Source organism: Nanorana parkeri, unplaced genomic scaffold (assembly GCF_000935625.1).
Source record: "Nanorana parkeri isolate BGI_ZX_2015 unplaced genomic scaffold, ASM93562v1 scaffold228, whole genome shotgun sequence".
Lineage (NCBI taxonomy): Eukaryota > Metazoa > Chordata > Amphibia > Anura > Dicroglossidae > Nanorana > Nanorana parkeri.
In genome coordinates, this window is record NW_017306496.1 from 1,079,223 (window position 1) to 1,103,827 (window position 24,605).

Genomic DNA, 24,605 nt, shown 5'->3' on the forward strand with positions numbered 1-24,605 from the left:
TCAGTTTACAAGCGGAGACGCTAAAATCCCACTGCAGAAGCTTCTTAGGATTAACTAAAAAAAACACATTTTGAATTGCTCACGTCCCTCTACCACTATCCACCTGGTGATGTCTATGGAAGGAGCGGCATGGACTGTCCCTCATACTACCAGTGCAATAATAATAGTAGGGGTTAACACTTCTGCCTTGCAGCACTGGGGGGCCCTGGTTTGAATCCAGGTCAACCCAGGATCTGCATGGAGTTTGCATGTTCTCCCTGTGCTTGTGTGGGTTTCCTCTGGGTACACTGGTTTCCTTCCACATTCCAAAGATATGCTGGAAGTTTAATTGGCTCCTGTCTAAATCGGCCCTGTGCATGTGAGTTAGAGACCTTAGATTGTAAACTCCTTGAGGGCAGGGACTGATGTGAATGCACAATATGTAAAGCACTGTGTAAACTGCTGGCGCTATATAAATGCCTGTATAAATAAACAGTACCAAACAGGAAACTTGCTTTGCAGCATCAAATGTCTCTTTTCTTGATATTTGCTGTTACCAGGGCCGATGACCGCAATACTGAACGGGCAGTGTGCGCTTGCGCACACCGGCCCGTCCGGCTTTTATCTTACAAACATGCTAAACACCCGCCGAAAATCGTACGATTATCGGCGGGTTTTCGAACATGTTCCTAAGATAAAAGTCGTGCGGCCTTACAGTAGCAGAGGTCTCACGGCTCCCACACACCTTACGATAAACGTACGATCGCGGGATTTCCAGCGATTATCGTACGATTATCGTAAGGTGTGTGTGCACCTTTATGCAGGTTGTAAAAATGTAATGAACAGAGGCAAACTAAATCCATAAGCCTGTTCAAGGCAGCAGAAAAAATGGTGACCATTTCAAAACCGATCTCCGGGCAGATATAAAAGACAAAAGAATGCAGCTCTGTAATCACTCATATATTTATTATTTTAAAGGCAAAAAACCTGGCATTACCTCCTGCAAAGCAGAGTGACAGAGATGAGCTCATCGCTGTGCTGCTTCTCCTTTCACTGTCCAGTCAAAAGCTGGGACGGGTCCAGGATGACCTGGGCTCAGAAGAAGTTGGTTCAATGACTTTGGCCATCAGACATCTAGTGGCATAAAAGTACTGCAGGGAAATCTCTGAATTTGAAAGTGAATATTGAAGCAAAAGCTGGTTTTGTTATTTCATCTTTTTATTACCACTCCACAGTATAAACAGCTACAGAGGCCGGGAAGGGTTTGTTTACTGCTTGTTTATCAAATATATAACTATCTAAATGTACATCGTAAAACCACACTTGTATGTAAATGTGTTTTGTGTGAGCAAGGAGCAGATGCCCTGTGTGAGCTCTGGGTTGCAACTGTGACCTGACACAGGACTTTTTCTCCAATGCCATGTGACCACCTGGATATCCGAGTGGCCAATCACCGAGCATCAGTATTGTCACATGTGAGTCCACTGCTCACACCATACCCAGGCGTACTAGATTTTTCTCATCCTTTCTGGTTGCCAAACACAATGGCAAGAGAGCAAGGGAAAGGTGAGTATAAGCTGCTCCAGAATCCAGCATTAACCCTTTCTCTGCTGCATATTGTAATGTGAATATGGTGGCGGCAGCAGGCCCCTGTAAGCAGACTTTCAGCTTTACACTGGAAGTGAATTACAGCCACCCGATCACTTCTACAGGCTATCAAATGGGCGCTCCCTCCCGGACTTGCATGGTATGTGACGGCTGAGAGAGGGGAGAGAGACCAGTTAACATTTGTTTGCTGATCTCCTCCATGCATAATGAACATGGAAGCGATGATGATTTTGTCTCTACCGGTCATTCCCTAGCAGCAAAGTCCAGGGAAAAAGCTAAGCTGATTGAGCATGATCTCTGCTTGATCAGCTATAATGGGCCACAAAGGTGCCATTAGGGGTCAAGTAGACCCCTACCAACCAAGCAGATCCAGAAGTCATTTTGTGTAGTGAAAGCGAAGCAATGCAATCAGGCACTTTATTGGCTTCTATGAGTACCAACTGTCACATTCAGGCTCTTTACATCATTTACATATAGTTACATAGTATTTGGGGTTGAATAAAGACATACGTCCATCAAGTCCAACCCTTATAGGTCCACGCATCATCTCATTCTTAGGGATACTGGTATCCCTGGATATTACGGTCCCTCAAGAAATTGGCCAAACGTTTCTTGAACAAATCTACACTCTTGGCTGAAATCACTGCCGATGGCAGTGAGTTCCAGACCTTAAACGCTCTTACTGTAAAGAACCCCCTTCACCCCTTGTGCTGGAATTTTTTCTCCACCAACTTTAGGTGGTGGCCTCTAGTCTTTGTAATGGAGTTAATCTCAAACAGTTTGTTGCCAATGTTGCTGTCACCATTGAACATCTTGTACATGAGAATCATATCCCCCCTTAATCTCCTTACTTCCAGCGTGAACATGTTTAAGTTCAGTAGCCTTGTCTTATAGCTCTGGTCCTCCATTCCCCTAATTAGTTTGGTTGCCCTCCGCTGGACTCTCCAGTTCAAAGACATCCCTTCTCAGTACCGGCGACCAAAACTGGACCGCGTACTCCAGATGTGGCCGAACCAACGATCTATATAGAGGCACAATTATAGACTTGTCCCTGCAATACATCCCCTTCTTAATACAGGACAAGACCCTGCTAGCTTTGTTTACCGCAGCTTGGCACTGCAAGCTACCTTTCAGTTTGTGGTCTACAATGACCCCCAAATCTTTTTCTATTTCTGACTTCCCTAGCGGCATACCCATGATTGTATAACCCATTTGTTTATTTTTATTTCCAAAGTGCATTACTTTGCATTTATCGACATTAAACCTCATCTGCCACATTATTGCCCACTCCCCTATTTTATTCTGTTGTATTGTTTAGAGGCACTTTAAAGAGTTTCGACTACATTTGTCATGGAAACCAATTTCTATGACTTTCTGTATGCCTAAACAAGCTGTGTAATGGCATGACTTTATCTGGTTACAAAAAGCTAAACTAGTCACATGTAAAACCAAACTCAGAATTTAACTCTGCATATCCAGGTTCTGATTTCACATCTCTTACATATAGAAATACATTCTGTAAATAGGGGAGCAGTATGCTATATAAAGAGGGTAAGTGGGAGATCATAATAGGGGGAATATTATGGGCAGTAGTCCAAGGCACACCACTCTGAGGGGGCTCAGAATTAGGATGTTTAGAATCAGTGCTCTACATAGGTCTTTCTTGAGCAGGTCCGGTCTGCAGGGCAATGTATGGTCCAAATAACTTAAGGAGATGCTCATATTATTGCAGGCAGAGCAATAATGTTCCCATTAAAGCAACCAATGTCCCCAATTCCTAACATTACTTGCAATTATCCGGCCATTGCAAATGGTATAGGGGGCTATGATGGGAACCTCAGGCAGATGTGCTTATTATCAGAAAGGAAGACTTTCCAGTGTTAATAGTTCTCTATTTGAGCAGGCCCAATAAAAACATGTGACTTGTTTGTGTACCACCAGATATCTCCTTGCCTGTCATATAAATCCACCACAAGAGAAATATGTCACACAGATTTAGAAGTTCAATTAGTTTGAGTCACTGACCCAGGTTGGGGTTCTGATTTCACTGGATTCATGCTTATTTTGTGTTGAGGGACACCAAAACAAAGAAGGTCAAACAAGGCAGCCTAGATGGCTCTTCTAGTGCAGTTTCCTGCAGGCCAAAACAACAGGTTCGCTTTGCTGCAGATTTCCACAGCAGCATATACTTACCACCCCTTTGCTCCCTCACTTCTCCATTTTTCCATTCAGCTGAAGGGAGTCAAAGCAAAGCCCTGTGTCAGCTACAAGCAGTGCCGGATTTACTCTCTCTGCTGCCCTAAGGCCAGGTTCCTCAATGCACCCCCTTCCCTGTCAACCCTCCCAATGGAGAATGGAAACCAGGTGGTGGGGGTGGCAGGGTTAGTGGTTTTGTTTTCTTTCATCACTTTTTTTATTTTTTACATTTTTATCTGTTTTTCTACTTTTTTACATTTTTATTTATCTTATTATCCTTTACTTTTTTATTTTTTATAATCTTATTATTTTTTTACTTTTTTTATCACCTTTTTATTTTAATTATTATTTCCTATTTTTTACAACAGACCTGCAGGTTGCATACAAGTGATCTCGGCGATATCACTTGTAAACGAATGAGCGGCTTCCTCGCTGTATATTTAGCCCTTGGTTAAATGGGCCTCGGTTGGCCTTGTGGGAAATCCGGCCCTGCCTGCAAGTCACTAGAATAGTAGTCTACACAGGGCTATTGACTCCCGGTGTGACTGCACTGGTTGGCAAAGCTAATAGTGTATCTATAGAGTAGCATGCTCCTCTGTACCCATGTGTAAAAGGTATATCTTTGGGCTCCCATATATAGTGGGATGACTTCATACAATACAGTGGCATAGCGCCACATACTACAGTGGGACGACTTCATATAATACAGTGGCATAGCGTCATATACTACAGTGGGACGACTTCATATAATACAGTGGGATAGCGTCATATACTACAGAGGGACGACTTCATATAATACAATGGGATAGCGCCACATACTACAGTGGGACGACTTCATATAATACAGTGGCATAGCGTCATATACTACAGTGGGACGACTTCATATAATACAGTGGGATAGCGTCATATACTACAGTGGGACGACTTCATATAATACAGTGGGACAGCTTCATAAAATACAGTGGGACAGTGTCATGTAATATAGTGGGACAGTGTCATGTAATACAGTGGGACAGTGTCATATAATATAGTGGGACAGTGTCATATAATATAGTGGGACATCTTCATGTAATACAGTGGGACAGTGTCATATAATATAGTGGGACAGCTTCATATAATACAGTGGGACAGTGTCATGTAATATAGTGGGACAGTGTCATGTAATATAGTGGGACATCTTCATGTAATACAGTGGGACAGTGTCATATAATATAGTGGGACATCTCCATATAATACAGTGGGACAGTGTCATGTAATATAGTGGGACAGTGTCAGATAATATAGTGGGACAGCTTCATATAATACAGTGGGACAGCTTCATATAATACAGTGGGACAGTGTCATGTAATATAGTGGGACAGTGTCATATAATACAGTGGGACAGTGTCATGTAATATAGTGGGACAGTGTCATGTAATACAGTGGGACAGTGTCATGTAATATAGTGGGACAGTGTCATATAATATAGTGGGACAGTGTCATGTAATACAGTGGGACAGTGTCATGTAATATAGTGGGACAGTGTCATATAATATAGTGGGACAGTGTCATGTAATACAGTGGGACAGGGTCATGTAATATAGTGGGACAGTGTCATGTAATACAGTGGGACAGTGTCATGTAATATAGTGGGACAGTGTCATATAATATAGTGGGACAGTGTCATGTAATACAGTGGGACAGTGTCATGTAATATAGTGGGATAGCGTCATATACTACAGTGGGACGACTTCATATAATACAGTGGGACAGCTTCATAAAATACAGTGGGACAGTGTCATATAATACAGTGGGACAGTGTCATGTAATACAGTGGGACAGTGTCATATAATACAGTGGGACAGTTTTATATGATCCAGATTTCATTGCATTGTCTTTGTAAACCGGTGGCATGAAATGTATTTGGTGATCTGTGCGTAAGGAGTGATGTGTTCATGTGGTTTATGGAAGCACTATCCCCTGTGGGATGCGCTGTCTCCTGCGCTTGTTTCCTGTAGGTCACATGACTGCCTAACAGCGAGTGTATGAGAGTATTATGGGATAGAGCACGCTGCGGCGTTACCAGGGAGATGCATCCTAGCAGCAGTGCATGAAGTCAGAGCTAAAGATAGCACTGACAGCACCAAGAAAGAGACGTGTACAATGTGTGTGCTTAACGGTGTGTTACTATCTGTGCTCACATCCAGTAATGTGTCTGTCATTATGTGGAGGCAACACGGTGCCTTTTAATGTTACATCACACTGATGGCCAATGTGTTATTGTGTGTCCTTCCTGTTCCATGTAGATGCTTTGATTATGTACACCACAATGGCGAAATGATGGAAATATTGAGGACGACAATGATTGACTGGAGAACATTATTCTTCTGAAACACTGAAGTCATCAACAAAGAAAATCGTATGTTTCCAATGGTTCAAGCTCACCAGAGACCCTATAAAGCCCCCCATAGACCCCTCACACTCCACCAGGGACCCTACACACATACCAGAGACCCTGCAGAGCCCACTTGAAACTCCACACAGCCCACCTGAGAGTGACTGCAGAGCCCACCCGAGACCCCACACAGCCTGCCTGAGACTCTGTACATACCAGAGACCCCACACAGCCTACATGAGAGTGACCCTGCAGAGCCCACCTGAGACCCTGCAGAGCCCAACATAGGCCCTGCACAGCATACCTAAAACCCCACATTGCCCACCATAGACCCCGCAGAGACCACCAAAAACCTTGCAGAGCCCACTTGAGACCCCGCACACATACCAGTGACCCTGCAGAGCCAACCATAGACCCCACAGAGCCCACCATAGACTCTGCATAGCTCACTAGAGACCCCACACAGCCCACCTGAGAGTGACCCTGCAGAGCCCACCATAGACCCCGCAGAGCCCACTACAAACCCTGCAGAGCCCACCTGAGACCCTGCATAGCCTACCTGAGAGTGACCCTGCAGAGCCCACCATAGATCCTACACAGCCCACCTGAGATTCTCTATGTTGGGCTCTGCAGGGTCTCAGGTGGGCAGTTCATGTTTCCTTTCCCTGCACACGCAGCTCCTCTTATCTGTCAGCCCCAAGCCACCCACTGCTGGCCTCCAGCCTCCTCCACCTCCAGTTATTCTCTTTAAGCTGAAGCATTCTGGAATATCTGAAGTAGATTTTCAGGACGCTTTTGGTGCACAATACACATCATTTTTTAAAAATTAAAAAAAACAACAACTTTGAAGGGCCAAAATTCCCACAAGGCCACCGAGACCTGGCCTCTGGGCAAGCAGGGCTAAATGTAGAGCGGGCAAGCTGGCGCTTGTTTAGTACAAGTGATCCCAGCGATGCCACTGAGATCACTTGTAATAAGCCTGCAAGTCCGTCCCCCCCCCCCCCCCCCCCCCCCACGGTTAACCCCTTGTTCATGCCTGGGGAGGGGCGGGGGGATTGGGTGTGAGAGTAACTCTGAGTCTTTGCCCCGGGTTACGCAATGTCCCAGCTTCGCCACTGGACAAGATAGGTTCAGTTTCACAACTTACAGTGCTAATTTTAGCAGCAGGGGTATCTAAATCAAAGAAAAACAATGAATCAATTGCATCTTACTAGTCCTTAGATGTGGTGGCTGCATTATAATATTTTTTTTTACCTGGTGATCCTGCCATTCACTCACTGTACTGTATCTGTGGAGCAGCAGTGTTTTCACCCTAGGACAGCAAGTTTGTTAGGACTACAGAACACACCCTTTGCTCACCCCCATAACATAAGCCCCTATTCCCACTTAAGCATTTTCAGGTGTATTTAAAACATTTTTTTGCATGCTTTGTGTGTTTTCTAGCGCATGAACAAGAGATTTTGAAATATTTTGTATGCGTTTTTCATGTCTTCCAGGCACTTTTGTTTTGGCCAGTAGAAATAATTATGATCTTTGAAATCATATATTGTTGTCCTTGTATCTGCTTCCTGTTTTTTCTGTGTAATATTTGGGTGTCTTGTGTTATAGGAGCACCAAACCTTCATGCCCGATCTCTTCCCAGGTTCTCTGCCACTTGCCCCGATTCTTGTACTGGCCACTGGGGTTGTTGAGGTTCGTGTAGGCCCACACCTGATAGACAACACAGATGACTGGACACTCATGAATTTGCCTATAGGCCTTATTTGCTGGGAGGAGTAGACCAGCTATAAGGCACAAAAACATGAAAAACTTGCTAAAACGATTGTGTCGCATGTTTTCAGGTACACCCATTGAAGTCTATGGGGCCAAAAACACACCCGAAAAAAAGCGTATTACATTTTTTGCAATACAAGCGGCAGCATGATGCTCAGGTGTGAATGAGCACTATTCAATATAATCGAAATCTTTATGTTAAGCCTTGTTGTGCATCAGGAAATGTGTGACAAATCTCTCAGGTGTAAATAGAGGCCTAGAGGGGAGTTCTGTAGTTTACAGAAGTGTACTTGGCAGGGCTGATACCACTGCTTGAGATAACACTGCAGAGAGCACATAAACCTATGAACTAACTGGGTTTCTGGCAGGATCAACAGGTATTTTTCAGCATAACAGATATAACAAAACACTTTCATTGGTATATTTAGCAGATCAAAAGGGAGCAAATAATAGGTTCATTGTAATGGTTTACATGCACAGTTGTGCAGGTGTACTTTAAGCAGCTGCTCATGGCTCAACATGAGCCATGCACTGTTTGTATTGGGTATGTCGCGGTAACATAACTATAGCCATAGCAGCCCAGGCAGTTGCTATGGGGCCTGGGGTTGGATGGGGGCCCCATTAGATTGTTGAGGCACATTAAACATGTGAAGATAAATATAGTACTGTATCATTAGGGTTGGAGTGGTTGCAGTTGACGACAACTCTGATCCCCTGTAAAGTCTACAGTGTAAAGATGACTTCAGATGCTCAAGAGGATTCTTTGGGATTTTGGCACTGTTACTCACAGCTCAGAGAGAGGTCGTCGGGGGGACCCCTATCACATTTTTAGTACGGGGCCCTATCATCTGTAGTTACGGCCCTGGGTCGGTTGTCTAAAACACATACAGACAGGATGTTGCCAGTCAGGCTGCAATTCCTATTACCGGTACTAGGCAAGATGTTTATTATTGCGCCCAACTATCCCTGATTAGGGATAGTTGGGCGCAACTATCGCAATTCATCTTTCACTTAAAGTGACATTAAAGGATAATTTTTTCCCCCCTCCCCCCAATGTTAATCTCAGCACTTACCTTAAATGATGTCTCTTAATTCGATCTTCTTCTTTCCGGTCGCTTTCATCTGTCCGATCCAGCGCTGACTCCTCTGAGCTTGCTGGCACTTCCTGTCCCGCGGTGTCTCTCCTCGTCTCCCGACCGAAAATCCGAACTGCGCATGCGCACGACCCAAGATGCTTTGCGGCCGCCCGAGCAGTTTCGGTTTAAGTTTAAACCGTTTTTTTTTCTTTTAAAATTTTTTGCATATATCTACTGCTTGCTAGCAGTAGATATATGCAAAAATACCGGAAGGTTTAGAAACCCTTTAATGTTAGATTCTTTCATTTTTTTCTTCATGAACGCTATGCTTTTTTTAGGTTCCAATTAACATGTACAATGGAAAAAAAAAAGTATACATTTATAAATGTAATACATGTCCTAATTTTATGTATAGAGCTTAATGTTGTTCTAAAACCTATGGAGTATAGTGAACATACAATAAATATACCATCCCAGCAGCTAAATTACTTACTAAAATGTTGGCAACTATACTTTGCAGAGCATTGCTTTTACTTTCCACAGCATATGTAAAGGTTAAAAAGAAAACTTGTGGAAAAAATGTTGTACCTATATATGATGGAGCAAAGCAGAAAGTTCTTATTTTCAGACACAATGATAAATGACTTGCCTATTATTAAAGTCCCGCTGTGTATGTTTTAATGGGGGAAAGAATAATTATATGTCACTGTATTAGCCGAGACAGAAGATTTGTTTTAAAACCTTGTTTTAATGAAATACATTTAATATGTAGATGGTAGAGATAACTTTGCTATTCAGTTTTGTCCAGTAACCCTATAAATAGGAATGTAGCTAACTGCCACTGAGAAGCCTCCTCAAGCCTAAAATGGCTAGTAACTTTTAATACTAATCCAATCATTTGAATTTCTGAACAGGTATGGGGTACAACTACATTCATATCTGTGAATGGTATTTGTATGCTTAAAGGAGCTCAAATTTGGGGTTTCTAATGGAAAAAGGGGAAAGATGGTTCTAATAAAAAATGTAACTGCACCACTTATTTTTACCTTGCATTGCTCCTAGCACCCCCTGCCAGTCCTATGCTCACCTGTCCCGGATCCAGCGAGATATCAATGACGATGCTGAAAAGCAGCTTGTCCATATCTATTAAGTTGGGTGCTCACATTTGCAGTACTTGCTCATTTATTGTTATGGATAGTTTGCCTTCATTGGAGTCATTTGCTGGTGTTTACCCCTAAAAAGCCACTGCCAAAAATATCTAAAGCACTTTTCCCCTCTCCTGCTCCATAGGCCTAACAAGCAGTCGCCTGAAGACAATTGTGTGTCCTCTATGAAGGACGATTGATCTTCACTTTTTATGGCCAGCTTTGCCTTACTAAATATGCATTAAAAAATATGGAGGAAGCAGAGGTATCAACTTATACTAGGTCTAGGGCTCACTGTGACCTTGTTATATTTAACAGTGAAAACCCAAGCGAAACAGAGAGACCCACCTACCCAGCAAATTCAAATTATGACCCCCCCCCCCATTTGCCTTTAAGGGGAGCTCTCCAAATTCAGCACTCCACTTACTAGCCAATTCAGAGACCTGCCTCTAGGTCACCCATGCGAGGAATCTGACACTGCACTGTTGCCCTTCTGTTGTCTTGTACCAGTCTTGCCACTCTCCGTTCTGCCCTAACATTGACTAGTCGCTGATGGCCACAATTCGCACGTTCAGACCCAGATTTTCGGCTGACAGTCCAGTCTTTAAACACTTTAACAACAGCTGCTCTTGAACATTTAACAAATTCTGCTGTTTTGCTGATACTTGCTCCATGGCTCCGAGCGCCAACAATCATCCCACGTTCAAAGGCTGTTAAATCGCGTTGTTTACCCATATCTTCAGAAAAAAATCACTTCTACTGTCGTGGTAAACAACCTGCTTCCCTATTTATAATGGTCTGGCCCTCTAGCAACTTCAGCGCAAAATTATAGCTAATTTGCCTACAAACGTCAGGTGGTCATAATAAACTGGCCACTCAGTGTATAGACTTTCTTTCTTCTCTTACTGGTTGCTCACGTAACACACTGTGACATAACCAGTGATAGTTGATTCTGTTTTTTATCAGTATGTTCTTACATCTATTCATCCATAAACAAAGCGCCCTTAATACGTCAATGTAAATACTTTATATTTGTGACCCTCGCAATAATCAATAATCTTTTTTTTATACCTTTCTGTAGTACAAATCCACTCTATGTCAGGGGTCTGTCTGGAGTTTAATTTCTGTCTGGCTTGGTGCATTTTTAGCTTTAAAGCAGCAGTGCATGTATTGTTTCCTCTCAGCGCCGAGTGAAGGAGTTAACACTGCATGAACAGTGTTCCTCCGCACTTAGGTTTTCAGTCCACACAGAAACCTTGCAAATTTCCCCCCATGCACAAACAGCAGCCAATCAGCTTCCAGCTCCTGCCCCCTCCCACCAATCAGCACACACTAGACTAGTAAACAGTTACTTCTGCCACGACAGGATTGGAGGGCACATGGTGGTTCGAAGTGCTTATTGGTGAATTGTAATCTTGGCACAGGTGTTGCTGGGAGATGTTGGGAGGCAGAGTGATATCTCTTCTGTCAGACACGAAAAGCAAATAAAAAAAACTCACACACACAAAAAACTTCTTCATTGTTTGATGCAGCCCTTGTTCTTGTCTCCTGCACATAATTCTTTCATTCAACATTCTGGTACTGCAGTACAATCTTCTCTTTTTCTGACCCGGCAATGATTTTTTGCTACCAAGAAAACAACGGGTTACCAGACTGCAGAGAAGGTTTCATATTCATCAAATGACCTTGATTTCCAGGGACAGCCCCTCGTTTGTCCCTGGTTTTCAGCATCAACCGGCTGTTCAATATAGTCCTACGTATTGCATTCAATCTTTGTCTATTATTGTACTCTAAATCTCTAAGGTAATATTTGACATTAGCATCATTGTATTCTACAAGGAATTGGAAATCTGTAGCCCTATGTAAGGGCCCATTCATACCTTTACCTCCAGACCCCTGGTGAGACCCAGCAAAGCCCTGCTGAGACCCTGCACGGCCCACCAGAGAACCCGCACAGCCCACCTGAGACCCCGGACAGCCCTCCTCCTGAGACCCCACACAGCCCTCCTGATACCCCACACAGCCCTCTTGATACCCCACACAGCTCTCCTGAGACCCCACACAGCCTTCTTGAAACCCCACACAGCCCTCTTGAGATCCTGCCCAACCCTCCTGAGAACTTGCACAGCACTCATGAGACCCTGCACAGCCTTCCTGAGACCCTGCACAGCCCTCCTGAGACCCTGCACAGCCATCCTGAGACCCCAGACAGCCCTCTTGAGACCCTGCACAGCCATCCTGAGACCCCACACAGCCCTCTTGAGACCCTGCACAGCCATCCTGGGACCCCACACAGCCCTCTTGAGACGCACAACAGCACTCCTGAGACCCCACACAGCCCTTCTGAGACCTCTCACAGTCCCCCTGAGAACCCGCACAGCCCTCCTGAGACTTTGCATAGTCCTCCTGAGACCCACTGCTGGAAACAGCCCAGAGCAGCACAGAGTATGTAGCTTCATACGATTCTGCAATGCAGTATAATATATTGCTGGGATTTGTAGTCCTCTACAGCTGATGGTATTATAGTAGTCCTCTATAGCCAGTTGCCATTCGGCATTGCTGTATAATGCACTGCTAGGATTTGTAGTCCTCTATAGCCGGTTGCCATTCGGCATTGCTGTATAATTTATTGCTGGGATTTGTAGTCTTCTATGGTTGGTGGTAATCTGCACTTCTGTATAAGGTATTGCTGAGATTTATAGTTCTTGTACAGCTTGGAGTCATTGGCAAAACTACCAGGGTCACAGAGGTTGTGGCTGTGACTCGGCCCTGGTGCTCCACCACTGTCCTAAAATCATTAGTCTGTATTGTTTTAGAAAAACTGTCATGTGACACTAAAAATAAAAGTATTAGTAATTGGTATTGGTGAGTACTTAAGCAAAAGTATCGGTACTCGTACTCGGCCAGGAAAAAATGGTATTGGTGAGTTAATGGACTACAAGTCCGGTGACGTCACCGCACTTGTATTCCTCTGAAACTACAAGCCCCTGAACTTAGCCTTTAAAGTGTGATCTGCTCCTAGCAAGGAAATGCCTCCAGGTTTTGGGGTAGACTGAGCAATGTGGTCAGGGCCAGCGCTAGCGTAAGGCTGCATAGGCACCAGGGGGCACAAAAATGCACCTTCACCTGTGTAGGCAAAAATCCTTGCACCGGCCATGAGTCTTATTTACAGGTAATTCTTTTACTGGCATATTTATTTAAGTCACAGTCTCTTTAAAGAGCTTTGTTTTATAAAGCAAAATTGTAAAGAGACTTTTCTTTCCATATAAACTAACATTTTAGCAACAACTCTGTTACTAAAGTCAACCAAAATGGTGCCCACTGACATTATCCCTAAGTGACCATGCAGGCTCCTGTTGAGGAACAAGTACACAGCAAGTACTCTGCTGTCCTCTACACTTAGTTATGATGTAAGCGCCCATCATTTTGGTTGACGGCAGAGCATGGCAAAATGTTAGTTTATTTATATTGCTGATTTCATATGTGTGCTAGGCTCATTATAATATGGGTTTGGGTTTTTCAAACAAAGCTGCATTTCTCCTTTAGTAAAAGCTGTGAATGGTCCTAAGTCTACATATCCTTCTGCTTTGCACTGCTTATGTGCTGATTTGCAAACACTGAATGTATGCTCCTATTGCACATATTCTACTCTCACACTTTATTCCTGTCCACCCCAGAATACTGCAGTTTTTGAATTCTGCCCCACAACACTTTCCCCTGTCCAATAATATTGCTGTGCTCGTTGCTGTCCTGACTATATAGCAGGGGTGTGAGCCATAACTCTTATCAGACCTCCCTCCTCCACCTAACCTATAGTGCTGATGGAAGCACTCGTCTGATTGAGAAAGGATGTAAAGATTGGTTCGCTCCTAATTTTGTTAAGAGTTCAGCAGCTGGAGCTGCAAAAACAGCAAACCAATCGCTGTACAGAACAGTACATTTGTTTTCAGTATGATATAGATGAATACAGTGTATGTATGTATGTATGTATGTATAAGCATGCTTCGCTGTGCCCACTGAAGACTTCTGTTATGAGGAATTATTGTATCTTCACAGACATCAAATAATAGGCTGCAAATCTGTTTTTATTTTGGGTGGACTAAGTAATCAATCATTGTCTATAGGGCACTAATGTCATCCACATGCCCTGCATCTTCCTGGGTGCCCCGGGTCCCAAAGCTGTGACCACCCAGCTCATGTGCTGGCCACCTGTCAGACTTTAGATACAAAAACAATGGGAAGTGCATAGCTGAGGGAGTTTTTATGCTCCTTTACAACTCAGCCAAGGGAAACATATGGGACCTTCCCTTCCTACCCGATATATGGCTTTACTTCCTACCCGAAACTGGCATCCTTGAGAGGAATTTATCAAAACTGGAGCAGACAAAATCTGGAGCAGCTGTGCATGCCAACCAATCAGCTTCTCTCTTTCATTTTCAAATCTTAACCAAACTAAAGATAGAAGCTGATTGGTTGCCATATGCAACTGCTCCAGTTTCTGTCTGCTCCAGTTTTGATAAATCCCCCCCATTGTAGAATAGTCAGTTCATGTATGCACCGTTATTGATGACTATGGACAGGACAGGACAGGACACATGGGCAGATGCTTTATCTTTCTGGGGTATGTGGAATGTAGACCAGTTTCCATGTGCTAAGGCAGCGCTTTTGTCTGGACTGCAATCTGTCTGTCTGGAGTTTATCCCAGTAGTCAGATTTTGTGATGTACTGTCTGGTTTGAGAGGTAATTATATGGGTTTTAGAAAAAATGGGTCAACAGAGCATAAGCAGTGAACAGATAAAGTCAGAGCTCAGATTAATCTCAATGCTCTGTCATTTGATAATGTGATGTGTGAGGGGAACCAGTGCACTGTGACCTGTTGATTAAAGCTGGCCTCCGATTATAGAGGGCAGTTGGATGTGTATGCGTGATCTGACCCCCCTCAGGACACAAAGTCCAAGGAGCACTGCCGAACAAACCATTAACATATCAGCTCAGCTTAGCTCTGCCAAACTGGCTACCTGTGAATGCAGAAAGAAGTAGGAGGACGCAACATAGAGTCTGCTGGTGTTCTTCCATGAGAAGGAGAGGAATAGTGATCAGGACATGTTTTCTATCCTTTCCAATTGTTCATTCACCTAACAATTATTATTATTACATAGTATTTATATAGCGCCAACAGTTTGTGCAGCGCTTTACAATATAAGGAAGACATTATAGTTACAATACAATTCAAGACAAGATGGTAAGGAGGGCCCTGCCCGTGAGGGCTTACAATCTAAAAGGGAGGGACAAGTGATACATGAGGAGGTAGCTGTGTGGGGATGAATTATTTGCGAAAGTGATGGTTGAGTGGTTAGGTTAAGGTGGGATAGTAACAATGATAGTAACAATGGCTGGTAACCTCTGGAGCCACCCACAGCGGTACTGTACATTTATTATTTCATGTCTGTTGATACCTGTACGGTATGAAATATGGGCAGTATTTCGGTGTAGTGCTTTTACGGCTTAGAAAAATTTGTCTGATAGTCTTAAACTGGACCTTTACCCCCTTTCACTAAAAAATCACATCAGCGTGCAGCTCTGCATGCTGATTTAAATCATCTTACATTCGTTAGTCAAACAAACATGTTTTTCATTTACTTACAAATAGAGTTCATCTACTTCCTGGTCTACTTCTAGCACAAATTCTGTAATCTTGCCCAAGCTAAGGGCAGATTACTGGGAAGTTTACGTGAGCAGAGCATTGCTTGGAAATCTCATCTGTAATCTCATGAAATCTCAGGGAAAGGCATTTTCCTCCCCTGAGATGATGTGCATGGTCACATGTCTAGTCACATGTGACAAAAATCCAGGAACTAATAGGAGAGCTAGTCATCTGCCCTTAGTAAAAATGACCACTGTCAGAAGACTGGGGAAGAAAAGAGAAACAAGGTATGCAAAGAATACAAAGCTGGCAATTATCTAGAAGTATCTATTTGTAGATAGTCATTACTAAACATTTCTAAATGTGCTGTTATTGTTATTTTAAAGATATGAGTAAAGTTCCTCTTCAAACTCACCATTCTCTTCCAACTGTTTAAAACAAGCTGATTTTCTGCAGACAAAAAACTTTGCTGCAAATACTTTAGCATCTGCTTTACCCAGGACTCCAACAAAACTACAGGGCTAATTACTTGGCCTTCGTCACCAGACTACTGTCTGGTACATTAAAGGTTCAGTCCAGGTAAAAGCTCCTTTTATCGTCTAGATATTCTGGCAGACCTCCCCAACTAGGATTTCTTGCTCTGCTGCCCCAGCTCTGCTGCCCCAGCTGTGTGGTGTCTCACTCCTCCAACAGCAACAACAGGAGCATCACTTCAAAGATCCAGAATAGCAATGTGCAACACCAGACTAGGGAACTCGGGTTCACAGACCTCCCTGCTGGCATGTAAGCTCAAATACAATGTCAGTATTGAGCAGACTGGCACTTACACTCTGAAGACAGAATGTTAGAGTGGCTTCTTCCTTTGCCTATGCATGGCTAAGTAAAAGGGTCACTTACCTCCACCCTCCCTCCCTCCCATCCCCAGCAGTATATGCTCACCTTTCCTCAATTCCATGCCACTGAGAGCCCATTCACACCAGGGCGGCTGCAGATCAGCGCGGTTTCCGCGCTGATTTCAAAAGGGAGGTTTTGGAAATTTTTTATTGCGATTCAGCTCTGAAACGCAATTAAGAACTCCCAAAACCGCACTGATCACCGCGGTTCCATTGAAAGCTGTATGGAAACTGCACTGATCAGCACGGCAAAGAAGGGTCAGGGAGCAGTTCGGGCGGGGGGCGTTTCGGATTTTGCTGAGCCACGCAGTCACATGAACAGTCCCCATAGCAATGTATGGGATCGTTCATGTTGGCGCATTCGCGCTGCTAAATCCGCACGGCCGAACCGCCCTGGTGTGAATGGGGCCTCAGTTCGGCCACTGGCAGCCAAGTGAAGTACCTGGCGGTTTTGGCTTTGAGTGAGTATGAGGCTCACTCTCATCTCCCATGTAACAGAGCTAGGTGCGTCATGACTGGCCCAGGGCTCTTACACAGAGTAAGGAGTCCATTGCCCCTTGCAAGCTCCAAAAGGTCTGTTTTGGAGGTTATACAGGGCTTTCAATGCCCGATCCTGGAAGCCAAACAGATCAGCACAGGAGTGAGCAAAGGTGTGTATAAACTTCTGGAGAGTGAGTGAGTTAAATACAACTTAAGGCTCTTGTATGAGCCAAAACCAGTATCAAATGCAAGCCAAACAGAGGAAAAAAATCCCACCGCACACCGATGAACGCCACTGGTAAAGATAAACTTTATTCAGATTTGTACAGTGTACTGTAGTCCTGCCCATGATCTGCTCCTCTCTGGTGCCTTTCACCCAATCACAGGCTTAGTTGTAGAGCGAGGTCCTTCTCTTACTCTACACTGAAGTACCAAACGCAGTTACTATGTGATGCAAAAGCCTCATCAAGTAAACAATAAACTTAGTAAGCTAAATTCTCCTTCATGTGTTTCACACGCTCCCCCTCCCAGACACTGCAGCAGGGAGGATTTCAGCAACAGAAGCAGTACTGCCAATCCAGAAATCAGTGGGCAGGATTAGATGTGGCCAGGTGCTGATTGACAAGTTACAGGGGCATGATAAGCATGCCCCTGCAACACTTTTTCATCCTACTTTAGTGTGACCTGGGAACAGCCTACATGAGAGCGGTAACTGACTAGAAAGCAAACACTGAACAAGGTACCCAAAATATTGTTCTGCCCCCTGGTCCTAGTCACATGACCAATGCCAAGGCATTCATCACATGGTCTCTGCCAAAGAAAAAAGAAGAATAAAGGTGCCCATACACCGTACGAATATCAAGCAATTTTCGTATGTGATTGCGTTTTCGTCCGATATTCGTAAGGTTGATGGGCAGTGTACAACAGCAAATACTGTACAATCGATCGACTTTTGACTAACCAGCAGGTTAGAAAACTTCAGTCGGCCGTACGATTTTCGCAAGTTTGGTGGCATTTCCGTACGTCAAAATTTGTACAATCTACACTGCACATGCACAGACGAAAATACGTGTGGTCGATTACCGCAAATCATCCAGGTGCTTTTTTTTAATTACCGCTGATCCAACCTAGCGATAATCGGGGCAGGATGGGGTCACCATACAAAAATCGTACGACAGTTCGATCATTGGACGAAAAATTGTGGCTGATGATTGCAAGGTGTATGGGCACCTTAAGAGTGTTCAGGCAATTGATTGGCTGATCTGACTGTCATGCCTCAAAGTTGTTTTGGTAAATCGCACTGACCGGTGCTGGATTTCTGCATGACCAAGATAAATTGTGATCTATGGTAGCAGGGCTGACCAGGGCGGAATACGGCCACTTAAACATCATTTTGCTGACTGTCAGCGACACATTCCTTTGCACAATAAAGGTTACAGATGACCACCATGCCTGGCAGAGCAATCCAGCCAGATCCTCATTGTTGCTGTGCCTGCATAGTTTGTACACTTTCATTGTGTACAATGATCTTACAGCCTGGGTCCATATATCTAGGACCATACAGTTAGCAGAGGAAGGTGACAGTTTTCCCAGGTTCTAGGTGTACTGACAGAGAGTGAGCAAACTGGCTCTTTCATCCTCTTCACCACCCACCTTGGTGTGCCATCTGTAGCTGTGAAGTTTGATACTATGGCTAGGCAGCTTGGGATAGGCACAGGAAAGTGCAAGATTGTGCTTTCAGTTTAGCAGTGAACAAGCGGTATACCCCCCTAAGACCCAGGTGCCCAACCTGTGGCCCAAAGGCTGCATGCGGCCCTTTAGCATTTATTGCCTGGCCCACAGGACCCCTGCAGACAGTATTCTGTGTTTTTGTTCTTACTAAAGCCAGTGAAAGAAATATATTCTTAAGCCTGACTTCTAGTAGGTACATGGTTCGGTTTATTTCTTTCACACTATCTTACTTTTTCTCTGCCATATCCTATTTTATGGGGGTTTCTTTTTACCTCTAGGCTATAGGGAAGCCAAATGTGGAAACATTGATTTGTAACAGGTCTGTAATAGCAGTGATTTCTAGCAGTCTCATGTAATGTGTCCTGTCTATGACTGTCTCCTGAAGCATGTCCAGTCTAGGACTGTCTCCTAAAACATGTCCAGTCTACGACTGTCACCTGAAGCATGTTCCTTCTACGACTGTCTCCTGAAGCATGTCCAGTCTATGACTGTCTCCTGAAACATGTCCAATCCATGACTGTCTCCTGAAGCATGTGCAGTCTGACTGTCCCCTGAAGCATGTCCACTCTACAACTGTCTCCTGAAGCATGTCCAGTCTAGGACAGTCTCCTGAAGCATTTCCAGTCTAGGACTGTCTCCTGAAGCATGTCCAGTCTAGGACTGTCTCCTGAAGCATGTCCAGTGTAGAACTGTCTCCTGAAGCATATCCAGTCTAGAACTGTCTCCTGAAGCATGTCCAGTCTAGGGCTGTCTCCTGAAGCATGTCCAGTCTAGAACTGTCTCCTGAAGCATGTCCAATCTAGGACTGTCTACTGAAGCATGTCCACTCTACAACTGTCTCTTGAAGCATGTCCAGTCTACAACTGTCTCTTGAAGCATGTCCAGTCTATGACTGTCTCCTAAAACATGTCCAGTCTATGACTGTCTCCTGAAGCATGTCCAGTCTATGACTGTGTCCTGAAGCATGTCCAGTCTATGACTGTGTCCTCAAGCATGTCCAGTCTATGAGTGTCTTCTGAAGCATGTCCAGTCTATTACTGTCTCCTGATCCATGTCCAGTCTAGGACTGTCTTCTGAAGCATGTCCAGTCTAGGACTGTCTTCTGAAGCATGTCCAGTCTAGGACTGTCTCCTGAAGCATGTCCAGTCTAGGACTGTCTCCTGAAGCATGCCTGGTCTTGAACACCTTCCTATAGCATGTTTGCGGTCTCTGACCATCTCTTGTAATATGCCTGTACTCTCCAACCATTTCCTGTTACACACTGGCAGTTTCTGACAGCTTTCTGTAGCATTACATTCAGTGAAAATAATGTGCAGCGTTTTGGTGATGTCAGGGGCCGCATTTAAGGCAACCTATATCAAGTAAGTTGACCACCGCTGCCCTAGGACATGACTGACAGCTTTAACAGGGGAGTCATCTACAAGAAGTTAATGTTGTTTTGCTGCACTTTTTCATATGTTGCACTGATTCTGCTGCCAAATTGCACTAAGTACATCCTTCAGCATTAAGTCATTGCCACTGTCTACCGGCTGTGACAGTTTGTTACAGTCTTCACACGAAGTGCCAATTTCTCTTGAAGAGTAAATCTCCCACTGTTTGTCGGTCATTGCAAATGATTCCGAGAGACTATGGCCGTGTGCTGCTGCTGCTGTGACAAGTGGGAGACATCTGAGTTCCTCTATAGCAGTGAAAGAGTTATTTCTGCTCTGCCCCCTCTATACGCCCTGCCAGGCGCAAATGTGTGTTACGAATGATCAGGGAATAGAGAAGTTTTACATTTCTTTTTATAAACTTGCTTTTCATATCTCCGTGAAAAGACATCGTTCTGCCTCCCAACATCTCCCAGCAACACCTGTGCCCGGCTTCTTTCCTACCAATCAGCATGCAGTACCCCCTATGCCCACCAATGGCAAAGTGCTAGTATTGGCTGTTTACTAGTGAGGTGTCCTGTTATTGGTAGGTGTGGTGGAAAGTTGCAAGATGATTGGAGCTCAGCATGTGGGGAGGAATTTTGCAGAGTTTCTCTTCGAAGGAGAGCAAGAGAGAGCGAGCCGAGCACCCAAACACTATAAATAAAAGATGCTTGCCAGCCGCCTGCCTCCCCCTGGACTGACCTCGCAGCGACAAGACTGGACAGAGTCACTCTTTGCCCCTCAACAGCACTATGCAACATGGGCTGGTGACACCCTCCAATAAGAACACATATGGGACATTTAAACAACCAATCAAGCTCTGTGACTATGTTCGTCTCATCCAACCATAGGATGCCGCCAGGCAGCCCTCTACTCCTATCACAGAGATTTCAGACTATTATTGGAAGGCTGGTAAGGGAGTTGGTCTGGGGGAGAAGGGTGGAGGGAAAAGACGCATTAAGTGGTAATAAATGTGGTTGGATGGGGGGGAGTGTATGAGAGAGCACGTGTATCAGAATATCAGCATGCTGTGTCAGCAGCTCCGTAACATCTCCATTTGTGACACCGTTCTATAAGTCTCCATGTTCAACTTGGGTTGCACAGTATAAGGAGTGTGACGTTATAAGTGAATATACCATCAGATCTATTAAATAAAGCAAAGAGAAATGTGCAAAGTGTGGTCACTGATACTACCTTCATCATTCTCTATGCGTCTGCCTGATCTGACTGCTTAGTGTAGGCTGCAGATCATCAGACTGCTTTATTAAATGAGCCTGTATGAGTGTATTGCTATACGCACAGGAGCAAGTGGACACCTCCTCCCTGTACCACTGAGCTTCACGCCATGCAGAGGATCTGTGTCTGAACATAATGCCGAGTGATCCAGATTTATTTTGTAAAGCACTGCGCAAACTGTTGGTGCTAAATAAATCCTGTATAAAATAATAACACAGTGTAGAATGTCATTTGGTTTTAGATACTCTATGATCCAGACAGATAAAAAAACAATGTTTAGGACTGATTCTTAAATCAGTTTTATGGCAATACCGTTAATATAATCTCTGAAGACTACACATCAGTAATGTACAGTCGACATAAAAAGGTTCCTACTTACTGAAAGAAATTCAATTCACTTTTGGCCTCTCTCTCTCTCTCTGTTGCTTGCAGTAAAGTGTTAAGCGAACCATGCACGCTTCGATTCCATTCAAAAGCAATTGTTTTTGAAACCTTCCATTTTCTAATAGTTAATAGGGACAAATCAACAATGGCTCTTGACTGTTGTGAGCCGAAAAATCGAAGACGGAAGGAACATTTTTCGAATTTCTTACCTGAACGAGTGAAATTCTAACAGTGAATGTGGTTCTCGAAGTTATTGTAATGTGCATGTGCTAGTAGAACTTGCAACCAGAAGCAGACCTGTCATTGTCATGAACATTGCTTAGTTAAATGATTATGTGTGGTCTGGGAATGTATGGAGGATTAATGCAAACAAGCTTCTGCTTGTTATAGTATGTATATAGTATGTGCCAAATTAGGTTTATATATGGTATGTCTGTGCCAGATTAGGTTTATATATGGTATGTCTGTGCCAGATTAGCTTTATATATGGTATGTCTGTGCCAGATTAGCTTTATATATGGTATGTCTGTGCCAGATTAGCTTTATATATGGTATGTCTGTGCCAGATTAGCTTTATATATGGTATGTCTGTGCCAGATTAGCTTTATATATGGTATGTCTGTGCCAGATTAGCTTTATATATGGTATGTCTGTGCCAGATTAGCTTTATATATGGTATGTCTGTGCCAGATTAGCTTTATATATGGTATGTCTGTGCCAGATTAGCTTTATATATGGTATGTCTGTGCCAGATTAGCTTTATATATGGTATGTCTGTGCCAGATTAGCTTTATATATGGTATGTCTGTGCCAGATTAGCTTTATATATGGTATGTCTGTGCCAGATTAGCTTTATATATGGTATGTCTGTGCCAGATTAGCTTTATATATGGTATGTCTGTGCCAGATTAGCTTTATATATGGTATGTCTGTGCCAGATTAGCTTTATATATGGTATGTCTGTGCCAGATTAGCTTTATATATGGTATGTCTGTGCCAGATTAGCTTTATATATGGTATGTCTGTGCCAGATTAGCTTTATATATGGTATGTCTGTGCCAGATTAGCTTTATATATGGTATGTCTGTGCCAGATTAGCTTTATATATGGTATGTCTGTGCCAGATTAGCTTTATATATGGTATGTCTGTGCCAGATTAGCTTTATATATGGTATGTCTGTGCCAGATTAGCTTTATATATGGTATGTCTGTGCCAGATTAGCTTTATATATGGTATGTCTGTGCCAGATTAGCTTTATATATGGTATGTCTGTGCCAGATTAGTTTTATATATGGAATGTGTGTGCCAGATTAGCTTTATATATATATGTGCCAAATTACATTTATATATGGTATGTGCTCAATTACATTTATATAGCTGTGCCAATTTAAATTTATTATATATTATATGTGCCAATTTACATTTATATATTATATGTGCCAAATTACATTTATATATTATATGTGCCAAATTAGACACATCAATGCCTTCGGTCCGATCCAGTCCGGACCGCAGTAATTGATGTGCCTTGCATTCCTGTGCGGCCGATCGCATTGCGGCCAGAGGGCATGGCTACGGTGCCATTGACTTCAATGGGCCGCCACACCCCCTTCTGCCCCACAGCATAGTGAGCCGGCCGCAATGCGGTGCAGTGCGTTCTGGCCAGAATCGTGTCTGGTGTGAACGAGGCCTTAACCCTTTTGATAGGATAGTCCTACACATCTAGTTAAAATTGATTTTGGAGAACTTCCAGTAAAGTACACACAGTTAATTATAGTAGGGCTGGTAATTATTAAAATTTTCGTGTTCGATTAATCAAAATTTTTTTACATCGATTAATTTCGATTAATTATAACGCACATACAGATCCAACTACATTGGCCTATACACATACAGCACACGACATCGACGTCACCGGACTCCTCCCCCCTTCCCTTCGTTAGCCGAAGGAGCCACTTGGGGAAGGGGGGAGGAATCCGGTGACCTCGATGTCCGTGACGTCACCGGATCGCCAACGGGACTCCCGGAAGCCGGCGGAGAGGTGAGTGTTTTCATTAGCGAAATAATTTTAATCGATCAAAAAGTTTAACAATTAATCGAGAAATTAATCTTTAATTTCCACAGCCCTAAATTATAGCAAACAATACTTCCCAGCCCCCTCCTTAACAGTACATTGAAGGGGAAAGCTAAATAAGATTTCTCACCAAGAAATATGCACGTTAAATATGATAAGAAGCAAAAAAGGTTTTATCCTATTTTGGCTGCAAAAGTGGAAATTCACTTCTGGAGAACACGTTTTTCAAATGTATGTATGGATCAGGCTTGCTGCTGTCAGAATAATGTAAAACAGATATGTCGGATATCAGGGGCGGACTGGGCCGGGGGGCAGGGTGGCAATTGCCCCCCGGGCCTCTCCGATGCCGTAGCGTACGGCCCCCGTGACCCCCACTGTCGCCGGCATCCGATGCGGCATCTGTGATCGGCGGCCGCTGGGTCCTCGGCTTCTCGGGCTGCCCTCTACACTGCCTGATTAGAGGGCCGCTTCTGCTTGATCTAGCTGGATGAGGCAGGAGAGGCCCTCTAATCAGGCAGTGTAGAGGGCAGCCCGAGAAGCCGAGGACCCAGCGGCCGCCGATCACAGATGCCGCATCGGATGCCGGCGACAGTGGGGG

The 24,605-nt window shown here is 43.9% G+C and overlaps 1 protein-coding gene across 1 annotated transcript in view; it reads right to left on the reverse strand.

Moving 5' to 3' along the window:
• MAP3K12 (mitogen-activated protein kinase kinase kinase 12) overlaps positions 1 to 24,605 on the reverse strand; it is a 104,716-nt gene that overhangs the window by 70,860 nt on the left and 9,251 nt on the right. The gene's annotated exons all lie outside the window — the stretch shown is intronic.